The 20,643-nt window shown below is 40.5% G+C and overlaps 1 protein-coding gene across 1 annotated transcript in view; it reads left to right on the top strand.

Annotated features, from left to right (window-relative positions):
• Positions 1-20,643, top strand: part of LOC122568847 (UPF0489 protein C5orf22 homolog) — a 402,800-nt gene that overhangs the window by 290,097 nt on the left and 92,060 nt on the right. The gene's annotated exons all lie outside the window — the stretch shown is intronic.

Raw genomic sequence — 20,643 nt, 5'->3', positions numbered from 1 at the left:
GAGGAACTGTTAAAAAATTATGAAGCAAGCGGTTAAATATTAGCAGTATAAATAACATGGAACACATACGTACTTAGCATTATCGATCTTGACTAACAATAAGTTAAACCAACGAGAATCCTGTACATAAATCACGAAAATAATAACATGATCACTCTTCTAATTTATATCAAAGCCTTCGAAATCCTTGCTATCTATTTTAGCTTTTAAAACAGAAAAATATCCTTCCCTCTCAACTCGTGCTTATCTATCACTATACAATTTCATCTTAAACATTTCACGTGCGCCCACTTCGCCTAAAAGACACGCGACTTAAACGAAAAGATCTTGCAGCCTGAAGAAGAAGAAGAAGAAGAAGAAAGGAAGGTGGTAGGGGTGACGGAGAAAAGTGAAACGAGACTGGCGAGTTGGCCAGTGAACAGGATTTCTCGAGTCGTCCCGATTCAAGGAGTTGGCCCGTTTCCCTCTGGAACCGCGATAACCGCGACTTCGTTCTCATTTAGACGACGAATTAAGATAAAAGAGGAGCAAAGTCGGAGGATTCGCCGTCAAATAGTCGACGGGTTCGTCGTCTGGTGGAACGGGATAGGGAAGCTTCTGAAAGGCAGGAGGTCGAAGGTAGACGCTCCCCCTAACAAGATTAATTTGTTTTATATGCGACCGCGCCACCGCCACTCTGTAGAAACATGAAAGTGACTCCTGGCAGATTGCGAGAGGCGTTTCATCCCGCCGTTCCATCCCTTACCCCTCGTCAGCTTTTGCTGCCCCTCTTCGTCACGGTGTTCATCCTTTCTACGGAAAGATCACCGCATCTCGGGACGTAGAACTCTGAAATTCACGCGTTCTACTGTCCGCTTCGCCACTACCATTGTTGCTGAACTTTTGGATGCTTTTGAAGACGAAGTTGCATGAACCAGATAGATTGCTGGATTTTTCTTTAATAATTTATAAGTTACAGAAATATACAGAGTATATATAATGCGTAAAATTATATAAAATATTCCAAAGAATAATAATATCGAATAACACGGAGATATTATATATAATTTATATTCATGAATTTAGGGTATCGTAATTTGTCAAAAATGGAGTTCGACATACTGCCTGTCATTGTAAATAATCTGCTTCGTGAGCGTAACTTCGTATTATAAGGCAAAGAGTCGAGGGAGAGAAAATCTTCGTTAAACGAATGAAAATATTCAGTGTCCAAGTAGAATAGTCATAAGAAGCATTAGCATTTATTTTCCACGAAGAATTCTGATAGAATTCTTGGAACTACTACAAGATACCGTTACCTTCGCAGTACTTACGTGGAAATAATAATAACTGAAATCAGTAGTACCAAGCTTAATTCATTCAGACACCTCGTCCCACAAATGCAAAGCACCAACTTTAAGCAGAAATCAGCTTTTGCATTTTCCATTTCTACCGTCCGAAGGTAGAAAGGCTTCTACCTCGATTTCGAAGAGTATCATCCAAGTCAAAGGATCGTGTGCCGATAGGACGGCGTGTATACAAGCGGGGCGTCGTTGCCCCGAAAAAAATCGTTTCGTTGGAACAAATCGGGAGGAAGGCAACTCGTTGAAATGCACGGCATTCGAAGCGTCAAAGGGAAGGCAGAGGCTGGTGCACAGCAATTCCGTCTCGAGTGCGTTTACGCCGATGCGTCCTATCTCCCTCGGTTTCGTTTTCTCTCTCTTTCTCTTCGCCTTGGCTACAACAGCCGCAGCTATTATTTTTCATCGGTGTTGGTACCTGGTCCCGTCTGTACGTATATTAACGTAGATACGACGAAACGAACGAAAGAGGAAGAGGAAGGACGAACGAGAAAAAGTACCGGGCGAGCAAAGGGGACGAAACGAAGGGAAGGAGGCTGATATAGGGAAGAGGAAAGAACAACGAGAGAAAGAGAGGCAAGACGAACGAGGCGTAGGGAGGCTGAGAGGGGCCTGCAAGAGGAAAGGATAGGCGGGGGTGGCTCGTGGAGCCGTTCGTGTTTTATCTCCGGGTGAGTCTGCCGAAGTCGGGGTGGAAAAAAGGGGGTAAAGGGTTAGGGAACTGAAGAGCAGTAGACTCGGAAGGGTTGGGTCGGTTGGTTGGCTGGCTGGCTGGCTGGCTGGCATTGATCTGCACTGCTCCCAGCCGCCCCGTGTGTCGGCTTTTCTTAGTACAGTCTCTCCTCCGCCACCCCCTTCTCCTTCACCACCACCCTTGCTTCCATAACCTCCACTTCTTTTCCCTCTTCTTTTTCCCTCTGTAAGCTACTACCACCAATGTCGCGTTATACAACTACCTTCGGAGCTCCACGTACAACCCAGAGATAGAGATAGATAAAGAGAGAGAGAGAGAGAGAGAGAAAGAGAGAGAGAGAGAGAGAGAGTAGAACTGAGCCAGCCAAGCCAACCGGAGCCAGCCAGCCAGCCACCAGCTTCTCTCCACTACAATCTCCCATCGCTCTTTTCATCATGCCCTCTTCTCTACACTGGCTTCTTTCTTCTTTCACGCTTGGCCCGCATACAGAACCGACCCCGAGACTCCTCTCAAGGGCGCCTCCCTATCCGTCTTTGTCTCTTCTTTATGAATCTACGTTATTTTTGTCCTTGTCACTGCTTTGTTTTGTTTCTTCCTGCTATCTTGCTATCTTGCTGTCTTATCCTTCGTCTTCTTCTTCTTGATCCTGTTCTCGCTCTTCGGTTGCATTTGAACAGGAATCACGAAGAGCTGTCTCGTTCTTGCCTCCAAGAAAACCTAGTTTTTGTTCTTTCATCGAGAAGTTGATTGCGAAAGGTACTGACGAGCCACGATTTGCTTTTCAACATAGTGACGTATAATTAGAGAGTATCTTTCTTGCGATGGACGAATGGACTTGATAGTTCGGTTTATATTCGACATGCTAATTGCAAGGGTACTAGGGGTTAGATAGAAGTATCTCGGAAGAAGAAGTTGAAGAGGGATGAAGAGTCCTCGGATGCTTTGAATCTCTCTTTCTAGCTTTCCCTCGCGGAACTCGAGGCTCGAACAGCGTTTCGGAATTAACTTAACGATCCTTTATCAGCCCGTGGCCATAATTTCTCCCGCTCAGACTGCTCCGTTAGCCTGTCTGAAATTGATCACTGAACTTGAAAACCAGTGTCTGAAGTTTCGCTTTAATACCCAGCGTTGCTACAGGTGTAGGTGGATCGTCCCTTCTCTTTCTATCTCATTCTTCTTCCGTCTCTTTCTGAAAGAGCATTGTCAAAGGCTTATACACATCGCCTTTATAACTTTTTCAGCTCGTTCCTAAACGTGGATGTTTCGTGCGACCGTTTTGTTCACGTGTCTATTTTAAAATTTGGGAAAATAATAAGTAGCTTAGTTTATTACGACCAATTTATTTTATCGCTTCAAAGTAATCGTCGAGAGTGTCTTGAATTTTTATAAGTACTACCCTTTGGTTTATTTATATTTATTTTTAATTTACAAAAACTTACTCTCTTTCCTTTGGAAGTGATTAAGGAATATTACTACTAGCTGCCTGGTCAGTCACATCATGAAATGCGAGGAAAATATATCATCGCAATAGTTTCAATATTTCAGAGCAAAATTTTAAGGAACAGATTAATTTGAATACGATGTAATTCAACGTTCACACCCACAAACACATACATATATTGTTTCTAATGGAATGTAGCTAGATTTTACAACCCTTTTGGATATCAAACTTTCACTATAAACGTAAAATACTTTTCAACTTTTCACGTATGTCTCGGATGTATTTCACGTAGATCAAACTACCACTTAACATCGTTATCTTTTTGATCAACAGAATCCTCAAAATCGTCGTAATCTTAATTAACTTACTTCGCGGAAAAGTGCTCGGAAAAGAAATTCTTAGCTATACACCAATACACCAATACACCAAACACTCGTTTCGCTTCAATTGCATACGATAAATCAGCTCGATCTAACTTTTCAACATAAATATAACCAACATACACGAAAGTTCCCTAACTAGCTAACTAAGCTATCCTCTAACTAGCAATCAATACAAAAGACTACTTATTTGGTCGTGAAACTTAACCAACGCAGCTTCCACTGACATTGTTGCTTGACCTACGACACGGTGTCACGTCAGAATCGTCTATGGTTCGGTAACATTTCCGTATCGAAGTTGGACGATCGAGACAGGCCCGCGCGGATTCCTTGGGGACTTTTCTCCTCGTTCTACGATTAGGCCTTGGCGATAAGGCTAACGAGCATCAAACTGACGATAAACCGTTCGACGGTGCTCATTAACGTGCGTTGTCTCTCGTCGTAAGTTTCAGGTGTCTTCGTACATCTTCGTGATATCGTTGATGCCGAGAAGTCAGGTTCGCAAGATCGTGATAACGCTGAAATACGCCGTTTTCGGCGGGGCTCTATAATTCGTATTCGCCGATCAAACGACGAAACCTATCTCTTTCGCACGTTTCAGTGGACTTGCCTGCTGAATGTCTCTTTGTTGCGTCGATTTTGATCTGCGCCGATTTCCATCCGAGCTTTAGCGTTGCGTGTTCCTGCGGTTATTCGCAGGAGACGGAGCGCAATGAAGAGATAGATCGATCGAGTGAAATGTATTACGGTTAGTGGAGAAGTGTTGGACGACTTTGGCATATGAAATGGAGAAGTTTATTGGAAGTTACGTTGTACTTTTCTGTGAGTCAGAGGGATATTGGAGCTTGTGATCGAAAGAAATGAATCGCCGAGAAGCGAGAAAGAATAATAAGCTAATTAGAAAAGAATGTCGATCTATCAAAGATATGTGGAGAATGCAAAAAGATACACTTGGAATGTAAATCGCAGTGTTTCAAAACTCGTTGAGAATATAAAGGAAATAAGACACGTTTGCGATTAAAAAAAAAAAAAATGGTCGTATTAATTTTTAATGTTCAAATAAATATCCGAATAAAAAAGGTCAATTTTTACATTATTCGAAACTTTATCTTAAAACACATATACATAGCTAAAAATCTAGAAATACTAGAACTACTACTTGTACTGTAAAAAGAACAAATTTCTATATTACTGCCAAAACTGCGCTTTAAACACATACAGTGCGCGTATAAACGAAAGCATTTGCTCCGAGTTACCGTCAACGCGTATTTTCTTCGAAAACCCGAAACTCCAACTCATTAATTTTCCACGAAACTTGCCTCTCTCGTTCGCGCCATTCCACTTTAATCTTCGCAAACAACGATTCTCCTTCTCCCCTGCTTTGCGCTCTGTTCTCTGTTTACGCGGCCATCCTCCATTCAGTCGTTCCCAAGGGCTGCACACAGAGCCTCAATAAGGCTTTGTAGACGGAAGATTGCAACAACTTCAATATTCAGGGGTCAAGTGACCGAGAGAAATAGCGATTGCTAAAGACTGACCTCCGTGACGCGAACCAGAGGGGGTTGAGAATGGGATGAGGAGCAGTTCAGTAATCTCTCGCTATTACCTTACATCACGGATTTATCGAACTTGAATGAAGACAGGGTCAGGAGCAAGCTCCTTAAGGGATAATGGCTTATCTCGATCCCGCCTCGAGACAAGAAAGGGGCTGAAAATTTATCAGATCGAAATCTACCGTCTGATCTTTCCGTTCGCGGCCAGTCCAGTTCGTTGAGGATACAATGCCTGATGGTTTTTTAATGTTCGTTTCCTGTTGACGATAGGAGAACCAGTTTTCAGCTTTCCACCCACGTCGTCTGGACGTTTCACGCACGTGCGAATCACGTCGATATTTCTTATTGTACTTGACAATATATTTTTTCTCTCCTTTCTTACTTTTCTTGCTTTTATATTGTAAAGAAAATTTTTATTGTATCCGACGTGTTTTCTGTTTACTTCTTTACTTTTCTTGGTGCAATATTGCGAAAAAAATAAAAGTGACCTTGTTGTTAGTGTTCTTGCAAATGTAAACTTAAAATGTACATTTGAATAAACATATTTTTTTGTTCGATGTTACGAATGGGATGAGCTTCGGGAATATTTTCTATTTTAGTTTCTTTCGACGTGGCATTGTGCGTCAGGTGACAATTGAAAATATTTCTTTCTTTTTTGTTTTATTCTTTCTTCATATTGTAGTTGAAATGGAAATTGGAGATATTTATATATTGCTTTTTTCCCTATCGTCGATATCTGTTTCTCTTCTTTTATTTTATATTTTGCGAACCTATCTTTCGTTCTATTTTCTTCTCTTTATTTCTTGCTACGTTATCGCACGTGAGATAAAAATTGAAAAAGTTTGCAAAATTTCGAAGTAACGATGCTCCAACTCTTGGGAAATTGAGAACGTTAGAGAAAAATCTGTGGAATTTCAAAAAAATGAGACGTTAAATATCGTATTCGTCTAACGTAATACATAGATAGCTCTCGAGGATAAGTATTATAAGGTTGTAGTAATAAATAGGCGTTCGTGAGGAATCTTACGTTTCTTTAGGTAGCTTGTACAAGAAATTGCTTCCCGTTTATCTATTACATGGAATGTCGATGTAAACGATTATAGTAAATCTCATCAACAGCGGTGTAACGTTTCTACAATGTTGCATGGCATATATCAAACTGCAAGTTATTTTCAGACTAGATATAGTTATTTCGAAAATAAATCGACGTTCTGTGATTATATTGATCTATAAATAAATGCATATTACGATCGTATAATGATAAGAATTGTATGCTAAAATGTATAATTTTTATTGTAATAATTAGTCAACATGATCTACGCTCCTGAACATCGAGTATTCCAAAGGCTTTTTATTATGTTTGGTAATTCGAAAATGATGGTATTCCTATTCTCTTTTTTTTTTCTTTTGGTATTTTAGTCCTCGTATGAATACCATTAAATTCAATACGATCACATTGTACGATATAAGCTGCTAAAAAGATTTCCTTTTTACACAGATACGTAAATATCGTTTTTATACGATCTTTGTTTCCAGCTATCTTCTCAATCGTATTATACGATCGCATTAAATATATAAAATATAACTTCTGCTATCTTTAAACCAGCTATCGAATATAAATTAAATATTCCACGCTAATTACAATCTCATGTTTTCTGTTTGTCGTATCATTTCTTTCCTGTCAATAAACCAAATTTTTGAGATGCATAATGTTTCCCCAAATACCTTAACATGGGTTGCATTTTCAAAATCAAGCAATATCATACTAATAATCAAAAGATTTGAAAAATGTATAGACTAGTTATTAGACTACCAATGTCCATACGTATGTATACTTTCGACAAGTTCGAGGATGTAAAAACGCGCAAAATACACGTAACGTATAATTATACTCGTATATTGTATATTATATATTATGTATTATATATGTACAATTATATACAAGTATAATATATAAAAATATATAAAATCTTCAAAGTAAATGTTCAATTCTACCCTATTATATATCCCTATACAATTTTCGCCTTCCTCGGTCATATTCATAAACATCCAGTCTTCTAATTACACTAGAACCATTAAAGTTTCTTAAACGAACTATTGTACGACGAGAAAATTAGGTATAGAGTGTATGGTATATATGTATCTCGAAACACAATCGTATCAAATCGTCTGTCCCCGAGTGGACGAGTGTTCTCGAGTGCCTTCGAGTGCGTGTATTATTGGAATCCGATCCTAAATCCTATAATTGCCGACAATACTTGTTCGTAATGGCTGGCCTCTACTCGTGGCAATTTGTTCGTCGCTCGAACTCTGGCACGGGCGCGCTGAAGCTACCGCAAACTGTGACCAGGAAGCGGCCGTGCTTATGGGAAGCTATTCCCCATAGGAAATCCAATGATCGCGCGGTGGCTGCTCGCAATTTGCAAACTGCCGGCGAAACATCTCTCCTCGAAGGATCGTTTTACGATTCGCGACTATTTTCAAACATTCTTTCGTACAAGGTTAAATGGTAAAGGGAGGAAAGATTTGTCGATCTTTATGATACACCGCGTTGTTTTCGTTCCTTTGAGCTTTGTCGAAGAAACAACGTTTGGGGGCTGGGGGCGCGTTATGAATATTTTAATAATTCCCAAACGGTGGACATATTGTATATATGGCGGATTTACGAAGAAAGGATTATCGGATTTTACTAATTCAGAATCGGGGATTTGGATAGTATTTGTTCCTCAGCCGTATTTTTAGAATTGCAGGGGATCATAAAAGTATTTGATCATTTGTGTAAAATTACGAACCAATAGAAAGTTTAAAAGATTATTTATATATTTTTGGCAAATATTTATTATTTTAGATTAGTTTGGAATCAAAGTAGAAAATATCGGATATTATTGTAACTGATCGTATACTTATAAATTTTGATCATGTGAATCGAGGACTCGAAGAACTTCGAATTGGATAAAAATCCGATTTGGATAGAAAGTTTCTACGTATATTATTGTACTGATATCTTGTAGAAATATTTAACGTAAAACTCGATGCAGTTTTATTTGGAAATGGACTACGAATAATTCTATGTATTAAGCTTAACAATAATTCCATATCTATAGAGTTATTTTTTAATTGTTTTCATCTAACGAAAAATATTAAACGTGGAACAGCTTGATTTTCCAATGAAGAAGTTGATCAATGGATTATTAAATTAGAAATTGTGCCTGGAAAGAAATAAATTTCATTTCATGAAGGCGCGAGATAATGGAGAACGATACGAGTAAATAAAGGGTAGCATGCATGTCGGTATCTGAATTAAACAAATTGACCGAGCTGAATATTTCCTGGCATACGGTCTGAACGGTAAAAGTACTCAGCTGTGAATGTCCCGACCTTTGACCGCGAAGGGTTAAGCCTAATTTCCACCGACCGAGAACACGAGTGGGTTAATTCCCATTTGAACTATATTGAGTCATCAAGTTTAATTCCCGCGTATCCTGCCTATACCGGCCGAGATCGTGTTCTACTCTGGCAAACTGTTTCGACGACCATTCTTCAAGGTCAAGGACCAATCGCGTTATCGATATCTTTCATGAAATTTGATTAAGAGAAGTTAAAATTCATTTAAAGTTGAGTGGACATAGGCTGGCGATATTATTTCACGATGGAAATTAAAATTTTATTTAAGTGTGAAATCGATTAGAAGCAAATGTTTCTGAGAAATGAAAAAATATCGAAATGTACAATTGAGGAATCTGAAATAAATCTAGGAGAAAGGGAATTTCAGTGGTATTATTTGCAAATGTATTTCACATGCAGGGATAATGAAAATTATAAGAAAAAATGATATTCAGATGTTGAATAAAACATTCAACAGATTGGAGACGGTGGAAATACGACGAAGTAATAAAAATTATACTTCAAATCTATGTAATTAGTATACATTAATAATTTCTCTTAAATGGCGCTTTAACCATCGAATTTTGAGCAAAGATACGAGAATATTTAGAGAACCGGAATGCTTGACACCTGGAAAGACACGAGCCGCAGCTATATCATAGCCTGGTGCTTTCCTCGATTTTATTTCGTGTTTGGCCCGAAGTTTTAAGTACCCGTGTAAATTTGCCCTGGAAGAGGAAGGACTCGCATCGGGCACGTGTGTATATACCTTGTCACATTTTCTAACGACGTTAGCTCGCGTGTAAACGGACCTTTAGCAAACACGACCGTCAAACAGTCGCAGCCAGGCACGAAATTGTTGTACGATGGCCAAACACTGTGTTTGTTCTTTTACGTTTCGGCTGCTATCGAATTATAAATTTTATGGAGTTTCGGATCATCAGAAGGCACGTCAAGTACAAGTAATTTCCTTCTGATAATAATTATAAACATTCCCTGAAGAATGTTTAATATATTTATCGTATACGCGTGTGGTAATCACAGGAACAAGAATCTTGAAATTATATCTACAAACAAACTGATATTTTGTTAAAAGAATAATTTCTTAAATTTTGCAAACGTTATTTAAACACTTCAATCATACTTAAGCAATAAACAGTTATTTAATAATTTAGAATTCTAAATTTAATTTTAGATAAAAGCAATATTTTCTACGAGTCTATCACAGAATTTATCACTCTGTACTTTCATTTTTCTGTTATAATTTGTTTTAGTATCGAGCATTGCAATACGCATTCTTATACAAAATTTTGACACATACGTACATATATATATCTCAAAGTATAAATTTAATTTCCAAAGCTAAAATAATAAAAGACACGAACGTAGATGAAAATAGAGAGACGACGAAAAGAAAGAAAGAGTCATTTTAGATTAATCCGGTGTATCAAAGGAACGGTACACGTGGCATGACTCGAAAATTCTAGACGACTGTCTTCCCACGCGTATATCTTAACCCTTATCCGTATCGAACCTCTCTGGCTCAACCCTTTCGCTCCCTTTGCTTTGGAGATCCCTCGCGTCCCTCGGGCATTCCATAAAATCTACATACGAAAAGGAGGAGTGCTTTCCCATGTCCCTATCTCGCGGACACCAGGCGGCCTATCCATCCGAAGAAACCTAATCTCTTCACCCTGTACACGGGAAATTCCAGAGGAGAACGTTAGTCACGCGATATTCAAATCCTTCATGGTTTACATTCGAAAGTTACACGCGACACGTTGACATTCTGTCGGAATTTTAGCTTACGATATCGTTCGTCGCTATTTCGTGCTATTAAATCTTGATTTCAAATAGTTGAATTCAGGAAGGAAAATGAAGGACAAGGTAAAACCGCGACTTTTAGAATGAATATACGTAGGAAAGTTGTAGGGCTGATTAGGGGTTGATCTCTAATTAAATATTATACCTTGGGAATTCTTAATCTCACGCGAATTTTGTCATGCCTTCTGTTCACAGAATTCTTACATGTAGCAAACGCATTTGTTCATTTTCGAACTGACCGTGATGTGTATTTATGGTTTTACATTTCGTATCGATCCAATAATAAGAATTATAATCGGCGACTTAAACGAGCTATGAAAACATAGTATTTACAAAATCGTAAATAAATAGCTTTTCAAAAAATTCTTTTGTCAGAGATAAACTTTTAATCTACCTCTTAACACTTATCAAAAGATCGATACATAGTTAACTTAGAACCTTCTACAATGTGCCAACTCTACTCTTTTCCGTCATCGACGCTATCATCCATCAGAAACCAAACGTCTCCAAGACCATATAACCCAGTCACAGTATAAATTCAACGGTCGTACGTTCATCGGTGGAAAAAAAGACACAAAAAAAGAAAAGAAAAGCAGAGAAACATACGACAAAAAATTTAGAATAAAATCGACGGTAGTAGCGTGCCAACTGGGCGCGACATCTGCATGCAGATGCATCTCGATCGTTCTCACGTTACTCAGGTGGCGAGTGACTTTCCGAATAAATTACCGCTGCCGAGAATCAAGAGTCCCTGAAACATTTATAGACACCCTGTTGTGTACACGGACACACATCGAGGATAATGGGCCTACCTGGTCCTCTTCAACCCCTTTTCCGCCTCTTTGCTCTGCCGGCTGCACGAGCGGACCCCACTTTATGCTCGTTATGCCATTATTTCCCGAGTCAGTTTATTACCATCGACCTGTGTCATCCTTTATGCAGAATAATTTGATATCCTGTGCTTCAAAGAGTAGGTATAACGCCGCTTCTCCACCCATGTTTTGTTCTTTCGTTTTTGTCCTACCACCGTTGAATATCTTTCCTGTTCCTTCCGTTTTGAAATTGACCGCGCGACAAAATGACAGTTATTTCTTCCTAGATTGCTATATGATTATGTTACCATTATAATTTTTTGGTAATTATTATTGGCTTTTATAGTTTCGAATAGCATCGTCTTGGTGATTTATTATAATAAGTAGGTTGAGAGTAAATTTAGTGATGGATGTACTTGTTATAGGTTGACGCAGTTACTATATCCGTCATATGTCGAATTCTACTTTTTTCTTCTAAAGAGAATAGTAATTTCTATTTGCGTCGGTTAAGAAGTACAAGATCGTTCATTTTTAGCTTTAACATTCTTACTAGATTATGTCTCAGGGGATTGATTATTACAATCTGCTTTTTACTCGTTTCGACTGTTATTTGTTTTGTTAACTATATTCATATACGATTTATTGGTAAAAATTTCGTGACATAACAAACGCGGCAGACTTTCGTATTAACTTTAATATTTGAATCATCCTTCTTCATCCAGTTTCTGCGAAAACTAATAAAGATCTTGTTTATCTGACTGATAAATCGCAGTATTATACTTGAATCATTAACATTTATGCATTTGCGGGAAATGCTGGAATGCGCGAAAAGCCACACAGTGCACAAATATGCAGAGACATCTAAAATATTCAAGCTCTACTGCAACGTTTAATAGATGACATAAATCTCCAATTTAGTTATCATCCCCTAACTTACATTCACGGAAATATAAAATTCCAGGAACACTCACGACCTACATATACGACACAACCTTCGTATCCTTCGTATACCTCTTCCATAAACTTATCTACTTTAGAAAAACTTTCAACCCATGCAACAAAGAAAAAATCCTCTCCGTAGTCCACTCTCACTCGAACTATCAAGTATCAGGTTAAAGAGAGAAATTACCGAGAAGGAGGGAAATAGGGCAAATTAAGGACAAGGCGGGTACAAGTCGCCGGCGGTGTAGCTGAATGACGACCGGGGGTACAAACGACTTCTTGTTGTTCGGCGAAACAGAAATGGCGGCAAGGAAGGACAGTGGAAAGATGAGGACACGAAGATTCCATTAAGGGGTAACCGGCGGTAATGAATGGAGGACACCGCCTCCCCCTTATGCCACCTCGGAGACCACCAACCCCTGGATTTCTCCGTCAGTTTCTCTTTCTTCTTCTCTCGTTTCAACTCAACGTATCTCCATCGGAGGTTCTTCGTTGCTCTTCCGCTTCCCTTTCCCCGTTTCCGTCTTCGTCGTGACCACGTGGTCGCGATCCGGGCTCCTTCGTCTTGCCGCTTTTACTACGCGCCCAAGCGGTCCGAGGGGGTAGAAGGGACGTAATTTTCCTCTCGGTAAAAAATACTCTCGTTTAACTTTTCCCCGCTCATTATTCCCTACCGCCCTGACCTAACCCGACCTGACCCCGAAGGCGGCTTTCTTTAATAACCCAGAAGGAAAGAGAACGAACTCTCCGGGTCCGTTCCGAGCGACGAGGAAGGATAGAAACAAGAAGATCTGGCGGTACGAGAGAGTGAGAGGGGAAGGGCGTTGAATGGTTTGAGAGAAAGAGAGAGAGAGAAGGTAGAGAGCAACGCCAAGGGCAATCCTTGGATGCTAATTTGTAACTGGGCTACTTCCGGGACAGTGGTTCCCCGTCACGCGAAACTTTATCTGGCCGTCGCTCGGAAACTACCAACCACTTGGACTTGCACTTGGACTTGGATTTCAACTTCGGCTTTCCACTGATGATACTTGTTTCGACGAAGAATTGGCAAAGTTTTTGTTTTGGTGGTAATCGTTCTCTTTTGAAAGTTTTTGTATTGAACGTTTAAGCAAGCTCGATCGACTTTAGAGAAAATAACGGTTTGCATAAGATATCTGAAAGGTTGTCGTAAAAATGTAATATTGTAATCGTACAATAGTCGTAGTTTGCCTCTCTTCAATCCCTATGAATTAAAAGAGCTATAGCTACATACATTTGTTTCAAATAGTGAGGAGTGTTTTATATATTGAATATTAATATAAAATTATATATTAAATATTGAACAGTATAGAATGTTTCTTTATTTAAAAATATCGCCATGTTATTCCATCAGCTTTTTTCCCAGCGTTTTAATCACAATTTCTTCATTACGTCTCCCACTTTTTATTCACAAAAATTCTACAAAAAATATACACCGTCGCCTAAAGAAAGAAGCAAACACCTTTATAATATCCAATTACATATTTTTCACGCCTTACATTTACACGTTCAATATTTTTTTTTTTTTTCTTTTTTTTTCGAACAATGCAATCTTTCGAACTTGGAAACTAATATCAAGCTAAAGATTTAGTAGAATGTCGTCAACGCGATTTTACGCGACGGAAATTACTTCTTGACGAGGGAGAGAACTGTTTCTTGTCGACAGGAATAGCGTTGCAAGAGGATCGTTAATAAGGTGACGGTATAATCCGAAGGATGAGCACCTTGAAAGATCCTGCCGTGGCACGGAGGGGGATGGTTTTCCTTGCATCGGCAATTAGCCTCATCCCCCTGGATACCCTTCGTTCTATCCTGCCGGTTATAGCGACCAACCCCATCCATGGCATTTAATTACCTTGCCAACCCCAGGCTAGCAGCCTCGGGGCCAAGGTCACGAGCCATTCAACTCTCCGTATTCCTCAGCCCACGGGGCACACTGACCGAATTTACCCTTAAGCCCCGCTTCCGAGTTTCGATTATTTCTCGCTGGTTTATTATCGCGCTCCTTCGTAACACGACCCTGTTTCTGTAACGCTCCGCTTCATTCTATAGAACGTGCCTTTGTAAACAGTAGTAATGTGATATCATTTTTAGATATCATTTGTTTTATCATTTTGTTCTTTTTCGTTTCTAATCACGTAAAATTTTTTATGAAAAATCATTTAACTATTTCGTGGAATTTTATGCTTGCTTTTTTCTTTAAATTGTTACTTATGAAATATTTTTTGTTAAATGGTGCAAATAATTTTTAAGTCTTTTTATTTTAAACGTTTAATTCTTTTATTATATGATTTCTTGATTTTTCATTCTTATCAGAGTCTTCTACCTAGATGAATCCAAGTGCAATTTAAAAAATCATGTTTTTCATCCTCGTTTAATATTCCTAAAAAACCTAATCTGATTATATGTATAGTTCTCAATTTAACTGCATACTAATTTATTATGCGTACAAGATTTTTGCAACTATTAATGAACGAACCATGTTCAACAAACACACACCTAATCCATGTTCATTCCTTTCAATTGATAACTTCCCTTTCGCTTCATTTATGGAAACTATCTAGACATCGTGCCAAAATTCAACGCTGCTCTCTTCCTAGAATGCCTTTCTCGCAGCTCATGATTCCAGAAACACGGCCAATTTCGATTCACACGCGTTTTCCAATTATCGTTCAATAAATCCCGGCAGAAACCTCATATGTTTCACTTTCCACTCATTCATGAAATTGTCTTCCCTTTCCGACCGCCTTTCACCTTCTTCATCCTACGCTAACCCAAACAAAAAGCAACATCGACCGATCGATCGAATAGCCTGGAACGAGTTTCATACGTAACTTGCTCCTCTAATAAAATTGGAAACGACTGCAACGACGAAAAGACGTTTCTCGTATATCATTCGTCTCTTTTTCGCCATTGTGACGAAGGATCGCGTGCACAGCCGTCATAATCTATAAATCACCGTAGGCCTCGATCCTTTATAGGTTATAGAGGAGAAACGCTTTTCCCCTTGCCTCGTCTGGCGAACCGATAACCAGCGCAACCCCGTGAACGTCTCTCGCGTTCCCCAAGTTTTTATTTATTCGCTAGTCGAGCTAACGAACGAGATGCTAGCCATTGTACGGCCGCGCGACATCCTTTTTACGATCGATTTGCAGAGACGCCATTTTCGCTTATACCGGCAACCTGCAATCCCATAAATCAGTCGCCCTCTTTCTCCTTCTCCCATCCGCCTTCGTAACCCTGTCGATTCTTCGCGTACGATCCGGCCAGTCTATATCTACCGCCAGTTATCCTGGTGTTCCTCCTCCTTTCCTTTTTCTTTTTCCTATCTCTCTTTCTCCCTCCGCCCCTTTTTGCGTTCGTTCTCGTGCCGTTTTACAGAAATAACGCCGTAGACAGCGATATTTCTTAGGTTCGAGAGCGCCGGGAACCTTTTTAGGGAAAGCTCGAAACGAACACGCCACCCGAGAGGGTAATTTATTCGTCGGTATTGTTTTCGCCGCTGGATCTATTTAAGACGATCCGATTTCGCTGGATATTCTTGTTAAAGGAGAAGGCTCTCTCCTCTTCGCTCTCTTTGCAGGTTCTTCAACTTGCTGTTCTTAGCGGAGGGTTAGTGTAGATTACAGGATTCTGGGTTTTAAACGTTGATACGGATGCGGATTAGTAAGGGAGAATTTATTCGGAGAAGATACCTCACTGGACCAATTAATCGAAAAGTGGAAAGTTTGGAAAATATTCAATTGAAGCGGTTAATGATTAGTTATTCTCTATGATTCATTAGATAGAGCTATACGAAGCTTAGAGCTAGGAAATATTTAATCGAATTATTTAACCGATAAAAAAGAGATCCAGTTTCTGTCTAGCCTAATTAATATGCATCTTGTGACTATCAATATTAATAATATCAGCAACACAAAATCATACATCAGTACCCTGTATATTTTTCTACATACCTCTAAGACGATTACACTCACGTCAGACACAATCTCATACAAAATACAATATCCGTATTACACCTAGATCCAAAATATCAAATTCCTCGATCACATCAAACCAAGCTCCTTCAGAAGCTTCCACGAAGCTTCCAAATCTATCCACCTTGTTCCCACCTTTCCTATTACAATCATCCGCCAACCGAAACAGAGAGCCGATCTGATAGAGCATCGAACCGTCTCCGCGAAGACGCCATTTTTTCGAGGTGAAAGAAGAAGAAATCCGTACGCAGAAGCGGCGTACGTGCTCTCACGCACGCGGCTGCTGCTTACGTGGCGATGGGGTGGTAGCTGCGAGGGTGGCGAGACGAAGGAGGAGGTCTCGCTCGTAGGACGCCGACGAGGAGGTGGAATATATGCGTGGAGACGCGCACACACGTAGAAAGGGGGTGGGTCGGGTGCACCCCGGGCGCCCCCGAGCTGCGCAGAAGTTCCTTCCTTCCGCTTGATCGACATCGATTCCAAGATGGCGGCGGAGTGGCAGCGGTGCGCCCACGGCATACATATCGGCCCATTCTAGCAGCCACCCCGCCCTTACGGGGGAGCCCTGTTCGCTTTCACGGCCCACCCCCTTTCCGCCACCCACGGACCGATCCGCTCTCTCTCGTCCATCGAGCCGCGCGATGGGGTGAGTTCCACTCGTTCCATGGGACGACGGGGTAACGGGGCGAGAGGCGGGGAAACAGGAGCTGTAGTCGGCTCACGAGATGTCCGGGCCGATATCGGAATCGCATTAGGACGCCGCGCCACTTTCGCCCCCGGGAACACCGAACCACCCCTTCTACGCTCCTGTCTATCGCTCTCTGTCCCTCGATTTCACGTGTTTTCTTTCTTTCTTTCTTTCTTTCTTGCTTCCTTCGTTCGCCTGCCTCGCCTGCCGGCTTGCTTGCTTGCTTTGCCCAGGTTCCTTCGTTTTCTGCGGCAGCCTCTTTTTTTCCTGTTCCTGCTCTTTTCTCTGCCTCCATTCGGCGCCCCTGAAATATTCCAGATTTCGCGACCACGCCTGCCGTTGCCTTTTCGTGAGATGATTTTGCGTGCAGAAAGGCGAGATAAGCAGAGGTGCGATTTCAATGAAATTTGAGAGAAGAGTTTTAGAATTTGTTGATGAGGGCCGTTGGTTGGATGGGTTGGCAAGAATTTTTATCGAGAAGATATTGTGTACGAAGCTGGCGATCGTGTAGAAATTGCGACATAAAAGTATGGAATGTTACGCTCGTTGAATGGAAGTTAGTTTAAAGTCACCAAAATTTACAAATCGATAATATTTGATTATAGTATATATCAATTTCTAAAAATAATTATTCGAGTAAATTTTATTTCATTTGTCACTGTTTCGTACAGAATATCGTTTGAGAATAACGCGCTGCATTATAACCGAATACGTTTCTGTATCCGTCTTAGTTTTACAGTTCTCTACTACTCATCTAAAAATTACATTCAGTAGTTCTATTCTCTTCTACCTATGAATACAGGTATTTTAAAAGAACGATCTTTTTTTAGTATAAAACGTCGTTTTGGAGACTCCAATTAACACGAATTCTACAAAATGTAATTGAAAAATCTTCTCTGAGTAACAGGAAGAGTAGCCATCGACCTCACCCCTTTCCATCCTTCTGGAAGCCAATGTCCTGACCCAGACCCAGCGCGAGAACTATTACGTTTACCCTGCGTATCGGGCACGTAGCGGCGCGTGGGCGGCGATAAGAGTTCGCCTGCAGCGAATAATTAGGAAATCCGGTGTTCGCGCGCCGGAATAAACGTCCGTTCAGCAAACAATCTTATCGACACGGTCCACGCGGCTCGTTAAGAAGTCTCTCTAGAATTTCGTATGCTCACGCTCGAGAGGCCATCCGGTAAAAAAGTCCCTTCTTAACCGAACCCTAATGAAAAACGAAGAAGACGATGAAGACGAGGAAGAATCTAGAACGAAGTAAAAAAGGGACTGACTCGGAAAAGTAAAGCCGATTATGATCCTATGGCGAACTCGAAATTTCGCCTCGCCCTCGGCCTTTCTCCCGGAATCCTCTATCATTCCTTCGCGCATTTTTCCTTGCTAACAACAGCGTCGAAGAACGATGTACGAGCCGGTGAAAAATTCGCCGTTGCCCCACCGCCGGTAATCCCTGAAATAATGGCACGGGCCACGCTCGATAAATCCGGAAACGTGGCTGCTACTCGCGAGCGTCCCGTAGGAGGGACCTCGGCCGGATATATTTTCCTACGGACGACGTGCACGCGTGCGTGTTTCGTACGTGTGCCAGGACGCGTTTACGTGGCTAGAAGAAGAAGCTGGATGGTTGGAACGGGGCGGCGGGGGTGGAGCTGGCCGCGCGAACGCACGCACACAACGGAGGAACGCAACGGGGAAAGAAGCGAAGATTGATCTGCCTGGCCGCGTACCTCGCCGATACGCGTTTTATTCGTTCCTCCTGCTATTTTCCCCTCCACCGCCTACACCTTTCCCTGCGAAGCTACGCTCCGTTTTCCACGGAGCGGGGAAAACGGATGAAGGGTAGACGCTTCTTGGAAAAAGGGCGCTGGATAATCGTGTAAAGCGCTACACCTGTGGGTTGTTTCAAATGGAAACATGTATTTTTCGGCCTCCTTTTTCGACGGTTTTTGAGGTTTGCGTGGCTGGTATTTTCTTTGGTAATGGATGGTTGGAAAGAATAATAAAGTAGGGGGAACTTGATAATGAAACTTAATTATATTATTCCCATTTTCGAAAAGCGTTTTTATTTACCTATAACTGTTAGATATTGGTTATGTCGATGTCTTTCGAACGAGTACTCCGTGAAACGTTTAAAAGTGATACGCGAAATATGGATAAATATAAATGCTGAAACATATAGATAGTAAGCTATTGTTTGGTGGAGTGACTTTTTTTAATGAACTACAATTTCTTATAATGAATAATCTACAAGTACTTCTTAGATAATTTTGTTTCTCAAATCTTTAATGTGCCTTCGACTATATCACGCTATGAATATATACATTCTATACTTTGTCAAAAATGTACCTCATTTGGAGAACTGCTTAAACAAACCGCTGCATTATGTCAACTAAACTGACACTAGAAATAGGTAGACCCATCTTACGTCAAATTTCGTATACATAATTTTTCTCTATCCATAAAATTGTAATATTTATATTACATTGATTCGCAGAATATGTAAGGTCAGAATGAGTTACCTAATATTTTACGAACCAGAAGGGATCGTTAATCGAGTCGAAGGGCAACGACGATCCGCGTTCGGGATATTTAACGCGGAATTGAATTCGTTTGTAACGAGGAGGAGAAGAAGAACACGAGGGCTGCGGTGCTTAGGAGAAATCGACCCTCGAAATTATTGTTCGCGGAATGGAAAGAAAGTGGAGGGCGGAGAGCCGAATTTCCACGCGACATTACGCGATGATCGAGTCATGAAAATCGCCGGTTCGAGCGGCGATTATTCAAACGAAACCTCTAACAAGATTCCCGCCAATCAGCCGCCGTAATGATCCTCGACCGTCAAAGAAGAGATCCTTTTCCCTGCTCGCCTCGGAACGATCTACAGGGAATAAAACGGAGGGAAAGGGTTTTTTCGCCGTCTTTTCGTTCCGCGCGTAGAAAATCACGTTCCTCGGCTAGCGACGTTTGAGTTTTACCGCTCTTTTTTTCTTTCATCAAGAAAAGATTTTACGTCGAACGTATTCCTGAAATTTTTGCTCTCGATGATCGTTTCGTACGTTAATTTCGATCGAGCTCCAGGAATCGGTTTTATCGAAGGATACTTGATTCTGGAATTTCTAGAATTTCCACTTCTTTTTAGTGGCATGTAATCGTTGTTTTAGGATAGGAAAGTCTTCAAAACATTATGCTTGTCATAGACTGTTATTCTGCTATTTTTATATCCTAATATAGTTCTTGTTTCAATGAACAAAACGACTTTTAATGTATTTTGACAAAAACTTGACACGAGAAGCTGTTTCGAAAAATGGGCTAAGGGTTCTTTGATATTTTCTTCAAACTCGAAGATTTTTTTTTACAGAGAAAATCGGAAAAGGTCCCGTACAACGTAACAGGATTCAGTTCATAACTTAGCATTAGACACTTTGTACTTTAACGAACAATAAAATACATTAACTAAATGGCGAAATTCTGATGATTGGAGACATCCTGCGTTTCTATAAAACGCATTTTAAGTTTCACATTTTCCAACAGATAGAAGAGTCATTCTCCGAATTTCACTCCAGCGAAACTAACAAATCCAAAATTCTTAT

Source organism: Bombus pyrosoma, linkage group LG7, assembly GCF_014825855.1.
Source record: "Bombus pyrosoma isolate SC7728 linkage group LG7, ASM1482585v1, whole genome shotgun sequence".
Lineage (NCBI taxonomy): Eukaryota > Metazoa > Arthropoda > Insecta > Hymenoptera > Apidae > Bombus > Bombus pyrosoma.
Note: the sequence above shows the minus strand (reverse complement) of the source record. Positions and strands in the feature narration are given on the sequence as shown.